General features: G+C 30.9%; 1 protein-coding gene and 1 long non-coding RNA gene across 2 annotated transcripts in view; one reads left to right on the top strand and one right to left on the bottom strand.

Moving 5' to 3' along the window:
- The window catches only part of LOC101236008 (phosphoribosylformylglycinamidine synthase), a 50,584-nt gene that overhangs the window by 35,885 nt on the left and 7,199 nt on the right, over positions 1–7,500 (top strand). The gene's annotated exons all lie outside the window — the stretch shown is intronic.
- The window catches only part of LOC136078200 (uncharacterized), a 17,246-nt gene continuing 14,027 nt past the window's right edge, over positions 4,282–7,500 (bottom strand). Inside the window, exons 2-3 of the long non-coding RNA XR_010637603.1 lie at positions 6,112–6,222; positions 4,282–5,881 (exon numbers count right to left, since the gene is read on the bottom strand). This is a non-coding gene — a long non-coding RNA (uncharacterized LOC136078200). The remainder of the gene's footprint in view (positions 5,882–6,111; positions 6,223–7,500) is intronic.

The raw sequence follows: 7,500 nt of genomic DNA on the forward strand, positions 1-7,500 counted from the left end.
ATATAAATATTTATATAAATAAAATTTGCATATGTAAATATTGATTTGCATCTCCACTTATAATAATCAATAATCAGATATTTTAGCACTAATTAGTAAATTATTAGCTATATTCAGAAGATTTAACTATTTGTTTTTACAATTATTTAACTAGTAAAATTTTACAAGATAAATCTCTATTTTAGATGCTTTTTTTATATCAAATATATATATATATATATATATATATATATATATATATATATATATATATATATATATATATATATATATATAAACAAAAAAAACAAATAAGAATATTTGGAACGCTTAGGAACAGTCATAGTAAAAGGATGAGACTTAATTGAATGGCAATTAACAGGAGAATGAATTTAACTAGATGGCTCAAGAAATGCTAGCTCTTTAGAACGGCCTCCATTATAGTATTTGTAGAAAAGAGAAAAAATCCGCTCCAGATATTTCATACAAGGATGGATTTGAGATTTATAGAGATAAAAAATAGAATTCAGAGTGAGAAATTAGCAAGCACAATAAAGAGATGCAATCTTAACTATTAGCAGATGCTAGTTTTGCAATGAACTTGATATATGGTTTCCAAGGAATGATTGGAAGTAAGAGTTAATCCTAGAAGACAAAGGGTAGATGACTCATCGAGTACATTACTGTTCATAAATATAAGAGGATCTAGATTATTACAATAACAATTAGCTGAAAAATTGAGTTTTATCTGAGTTAGAGTTCACCAGCCACTAAGAGCCCCATGCTATAGCAGAAGTAAGATCCTTTTCAAGCTCAAATCCCCCCTCCAAGCAGTCAGAGAGTGTTGGCTTCTTATCAAGACAAGAATAAGTGGTAGTATGATCAGGGAACAATGCCACTTAAAATGAGAGAATTTTTGGAAGATCATTAATGTAAAATAAAAAAAGTATAGGGCCAAGGATAGAATTTTGAGTAACCTCTGAAGTTACAGAAAATGAAGAGTGCTATTCATTTAGGACATCTTTTATACTATGATTGGTAAGTAAAAATTCAATAATCTTAAAGATGTTACCTGATAAACCATAAAAAGAGAGCTTATTATTACTAGAAATGTTGAGGACGGTAGTCTTCTTCTTTACATCTATCTAATGCCCAATAAAACCTATCTGTTATTACCGTTAACAAATCAGCAGTAGAACAAGAAGATCCAAATTCATATTGATGTAAGTTATTAGATTCAAAATGAGAGATTAAGTGTTTGTTAATTAAAGACTCAAAAACTTTGCTTACGATAGGAAAAAGGCTAATGGGATGGTAATTAGACAAGTCAGATCACTCTCCAGAATTTTTGAAAATAGGGTTGACAGATGTTGCTTTCCAGTAGGCTGGAAAACATGACTGATAATATTCTCCCTTAGATATAATTACAGCCTGAATTCTTTCAGGAACACTAACAACTAATCGGCATTACTCAGGTGTAATTGAGTACCAAACCTCTTGTATATGAGCCCAAAATTTATCCTTATTCTTAGGTGGAGTGGGAAAGTTGTAGGCTCATTGTTTAACTATTGTCCATAAATTTTTGTATATGTTTAGATCAGGGTTTTGTGCTGGCCAGTTAATGACTTTCAAGCCTTATGCTTGGGGTCGTTGTCTTGCATGAACATTGTGTTGCATACAGTTCTGCCCCATTTCAAAGTGACTTAAAATATTTGACCTTAAGCCTATTGATATAGTCATCAGCATTCATTACTCCTTTAATTTTCATTAATTCTCTCATTAGTGAAAATTAATTTTCACTTTAAGTGTTCAAATGATTGAAAAATCATTTGTACACTATCAACTAAAACTATTCTCACTTTACTTGTCATTCAGCAAAGTCTCATTCTTTTACTGTATCTGTCCCTGCATGCTCAAAAAACTTCTATTTGCCTAGTTTTTTTCATCGCACTTCAACCCTTTAGAACCTCTCTCCCATCTTCATGTTTTCCTGACTCATATAACCTTCAACTTTTTAAGTCTTCTATCAACTGTTTCCTTGCTCTATAACTCTATTCTTTTTTTCTAGTAACTCCCAACTTAATTGTGGTTGCTTGTAGCCTTGTAGGGAGTGAATCAGAATTAAAAAAAAAATTTACTGACTCAGCGAGCCCAAAAACATCTCCAAGACAAGAGTTTTCCTGTCTTATTAACAGTTGGTGTAAAATCTTAAGTACTTATTGTAAAATTCTCCAAGAATTAGGCTTTTTTTGGTGAATTAAGCTTTCTCCAAGTATATCTTTATACCATCTGATCCAAACATGTTAGTTTTACTTTCATTATTCCAAGTCCAGTCATAAAAATCATCAAAAGTCTTGTTTGCATGAAGTTAAGCATAATTTAAATGTGCTTGGCGGTGACAAGAAACTTACTATGGCTTCTTGATTCTTCCAATTATTCTGAGCTTTCAATTGGACTGTCTGAACTGAAGCATAAGTACCATAACAGTTATTCATTAAATTTGTAAGATCCTTGCAGTTTTAGATTCTCCAGAAGCAATTAGATGAGCAATTATTCTTTGAATTCTTGGTGTAACAATTTTCTTTCTGCCACTTTTAGCCTTATTTTCTTGTAAATCATTGTGTAATTTGATTTTATATGTGAGATAATGAGACTTTTCAGCAGCTATTTCACAATAAGATTTTCCAGATTTGAGCATTTCCATAATATTTTTTTTTTAAGTTTTTTTTTTTTATGATGATAATAAAAATATTTTTTTTATGTTTTGTAAACAAAATCAATTTAGAATCATGTTTAATCATTTAAAAAATGTAAAAATTATATTTTATCATTAAAAATCTTTGAAAAGTTGTTAACTCAATCATATAAATCATAAGCCTATTAATTTATGCGCATGCGTAATTAACTGTGGACAATTACATCAGTTGCTTTCATTCGTGCAAAATTGTTATAATATTCAGATAAAAAAATGTAATATTTCAATATCCTCTAAATTTAATAACAATATTTTTAGTCAACAATATTTTTAGTCAAACAATATTTTTAGTTAGATCTAATTAATGAAAACTAATATTTTATTTTTCTTCAAAGCATATAATATTAAAAAAAAAGTGTTTCTTCGTTCAAACATGGTGACAATATTGTCACATACTGTGTACATATATTTATTTATTTTTATATATTTACATATATATATATATATATATATATATATATATATATATATATATATATATATATATATATATATATATATATATATATATATATATATATATATATATATATATAGATACATACATACACACACACACACACACACACACACACACACACACACACACACACACACACACACACACATATACACATGCACACATGCACACATATATATATACACACACACACATATATACACACACATATATATACACTAAAAAAAAAAATTACCTTATATTCAAGGGAAAAAATAAGGAAATAATTCCTCAAAATCAGCACTGGTAAAGATTTCCTTAAAATAAGGAAATACAATTTTAAGGAAATAGTTTTCCTTAAAAAAATTTCCTTAAAGGAAATAATTATGTAAATAATTTCCTGAATGTAAATAAATAATTAAAGGCAATTTTTCCTGACATTAAGGAATATAATTAAGGGATAATTTCTTGACAACATGGAATATAGTTAAGGCAATTATTCCTGCCATTAACAAATTTAATATAGGGCATATTTCCTGGTTTCAAATAACAATATTAAAGAATTGTTTTAATCATTTACATTCAAAGCAAAATTGTGTCATTTAGCAACGCCAAGTTTATTATTTTGAAACATGTACCGAAGCTACATTACAAAATAGTTTCACGATGGGTAGCACCCAAGATCCAACTAATTATCAAATCAAACATTAAATAAATTCACAAATCACAAAAAGTACAAAGTGTACAGCAAAATGGCTGCTATAGTAATAACTTATTGGGGAACAAGTCACAAGATTACAAGTATTGAAGTAGACTAAATTGTTTACAAAACTAAATATTACAAAAATAAATAAGTTGGTACAATCTGTAGCAAGAGCACACAAATTAACACAGCCACTTGTGCAGCCAAATATTCAAGTGAATACAATGTAATAAATGCAGCATGAGCATACAATGTAACAAGGCCACTTACTACTGTGATCAAAAAGTAAGGTGAATGTTTAATTTAAACTTCCCGCCTTATTCGAATCGTCCAATCTTTTTTATTTTTAAGTTGGTAGGAATGTCATTAACATTTGCGCCAAATTACATGTCAAACTCATAATTATTTTTTTTTTGTTTACGCTTGTTTCTGAAGTACCAAAAGTGCATTCGGCGATTTTCACGATGTCTAATTTTGTTGAGCAAAGAAGTGCTATTAAATTTTGTTTGCGGAATGATATTTCTGCTGCTGAAACGTATCGAATGTTGCAAAAGGCCTTCGGTGAAGAGACTATGTCTCAAAAAAATGTTTACAAGTGGTACAAAGACTTCAAAGAAGGCCGAGAACGTGTTGATGACTTGGAACGCTCCGGACGACCATCGACTTCGATTGATGATCGCCACATCATCAAAAGCAAAGAATTGGTGCTTGCAAATCGTCGGTTAACCATTCGAGACCTTGTTGACATGGTTGGAGTATCATTTGGGTCGGTGCAAGCGATTTTGAAGGATCATTTGAACCTCAGAAGACTCAAATCACATTTGGTGCCGAAATTTCTCAATTTCTTTGAAAAAGAGCATCGCGTTAAAACGTGTGAAGCAATCCTTTCTGACTATCAAGACATCTACAAACAAATTATTACTGGTGATGAGACTTGGGTCTACGCATACGACCCTGAAACAACCGACCAATCGAGTGAATACCGTGAAAAAGGCGAGCCGAGACCGAAGCAACCACGTCAAAGTCGCTCAAAAATCAAGGTCATGTTGACTGTTTTCCTTGATTATTGTGGTGTCGTGCACTACAAATTCCTTCCAACTGGCCAAACTGTCAACAAGGAATATTATTTAAGCATTATGCAACGTTTGCGTGAAGCTATTCGCAAAAAGAGACCGGAATTATGGGCCAATAACTCTTGGATTTTGCACCATGATAATGCGCCTTCGCACACAGCACTGGTTCTTCGTGAGTTTTTCGCCAAAAACTCTACCCATGTTGCTCCACAACCACCGTATTTGCCCGACTTGGCACCGTGTGACTTCTGGCTGTTCCCAAAGCTCAAGAGACCACTCCGGGGAAATCGTTTTGAGTCCATTGAAGAGATCCAACGTGAATCGGCACGCGCATTGAAGGCTATCCCTACCGAGGACTTTTCGCCATGCTTCGAAGACTGGAAAAAACGTTGGCAAAAGTGCATTGGGGTGGGGGGGGGATTATTTTGAGGGGGACGATACAGATTTGGAAGAATAAATAAAGATTTTTCATTTTATAAAAAAATTAACCTTTCTTTTTGATCACAGTAGTATTTAAACTATATTTAAATATACTATCTAATAAATGTAGCATGATGGGCACACAAAATAAAAAAAATTGAAGTAGTTATACAAGTTTGTTGACACTTTAATTCATTTAACTATACTTTCATACATCATCAATGGTGATCACTAGTTAGTATATGGTACAGTTAAAAAAGTTGAGCTACACTGTTGATGGTGCCAACCATTTTTTCTTGCCAAAAGTTAAATAATATTTTAAATTACAAAAGTTTAAAAAACATCTCTAAACTGTAATGATACTCTAAATTAAAAATCCAAAACAACTTAAATATGTAATCCAAGCATTCCACAATCAAAAATTCAGTCAAGCAAGCCTTTCAGTCACACACAACCCAGTGATCTTGTCGAGCCAAGTTATGCAAGATATCTACAGAATTGACAGTGCTAGGCTAAATATAAAACAATAAGTACACGCAAATGAGCGAGGAGATTTCCAACACCATACAAATTTAAAATATTTACAGTTTATGCTATAAATACTAAATTAAATTAGTTTTAAGTTAGTGTTAACTTAAGAAAATAAAGACTTTATTAGATAAATGTGGATTTATGAACTGAAAAAGAAAACAAGACATTATATTTTAACATATATGAACAACAATGCATCTAAAACGCTCACCGTTCCATACGCAATCTGCAAATCAAACGACTCCTTTGCAGTTAGGCGTTTCTTTAATGTCATCGGTAACAGGTATGCTTTCACAATGCTTTCACAATAGCTGTAGTTCACCTATGAAAAAATGCAATAAGTCTACTAATTTCACTGTACAATATGCATTTTATTTTTATTAATAACAGTCACCCTCAAATTACATATATGCTTAACACTTCGTAGACTACTTATATATTAACTTACTTTTGAACAATAATGTAGAACAGAAGTTATCAAATTTCCTATACGCACAACAAAGCAATCACCTGCATCAGGATACAAGCAACAAAAATCTTGCATCAACAAAACATTAAATTAATCTCTACAACATAGGCTTACTAATGACAAAACAAATTATTACATGAATAGCAAGTTATGTACTGAAAACGGTTCTATTTACTTTTCAATATCTATTTAGAAAATATCTATGGCAAGGATAAGTAACATGGTGTTTGCTGTACACATTATGAATATGATAGATGAAGTTCTTCAATCTTTTTCTGCCTGTAGTAAAATGCTTTTTGCTGCTAGTATGAGATCTTTGTCAAACACTGATGCAGACAAGATGGTTAACTTGACCATTTCGTTTTTTATATCATCGCCTGGTATACCTGTAAATTGAAACTAGATTTTATGTTTTACGCAACACAGTGTGTAATTAATTTTCATTAAAAGTCATGAACTACATAAATAAGTCTACGCAATACTCATTAGTTAAACAGTTATTTATAAACAATCTAAACACATTTTTGACTTGAGTCTGTTATACTAACTACCTTCACAGAATTCACACTCCTTCGATCCTCAACAGAAACTTGTGAAAATGAACTTATCATTTTATAGAACAGTAGTTAACAATGAATTCGTAGAGGGTGAATTGGATAGTGCTGCAGTAGTTTGTACCAAATTTTGTCTAGCTTTATCCCTTTCCTCTTTTGGAGTCCAAGTCCATCTTTTTTAATTGCTGTTAAGCTTAGCGCATGCGTTTTCTGTTTTGCTTTAAAATCTTTAGATACATTGGGTGGTGTCTTTTAACATATTTCTGGCACCAGCTACAGATACCATTTTATCCAGAAAAAAATTGCTATTTTCAGTTAATTTTGTTGTTTACTTTATGATTATGGAGTTAAATTTAAAAATATTAATAATTATTAAAAAAAAACTTCTTTTTTTTTTGAGGGGGGGAGGGGGTTTCCGTTTTAATTATGCAAAAAAAGCTTATATTTATCACAAATATGAGTTAAATGTATACATACACCTCAAAAAGTATTTACATATGTAATGTAGCTCTAATTTATCTAATACAGGCCGTCTAAGAACTTTTGAAAAAAGAACTTGATATTTTTCAAATCTTCT

The sequence above is a fragment of the Hydra vulgaris genome, chromosome 03 (genome assembly GCF_038396675.1).
Source record: "Hydra vulgaris chromosome 03, alternate assembly HydraT2T_AEP".
Classification (NCBI taxonomy): domain Eukaryota; kingdom Metazoa; phylum Cnidaria; class Hydrozoa; order Anthoathecata; family Hydridae; genus Hydra; species Hydra vulgaris.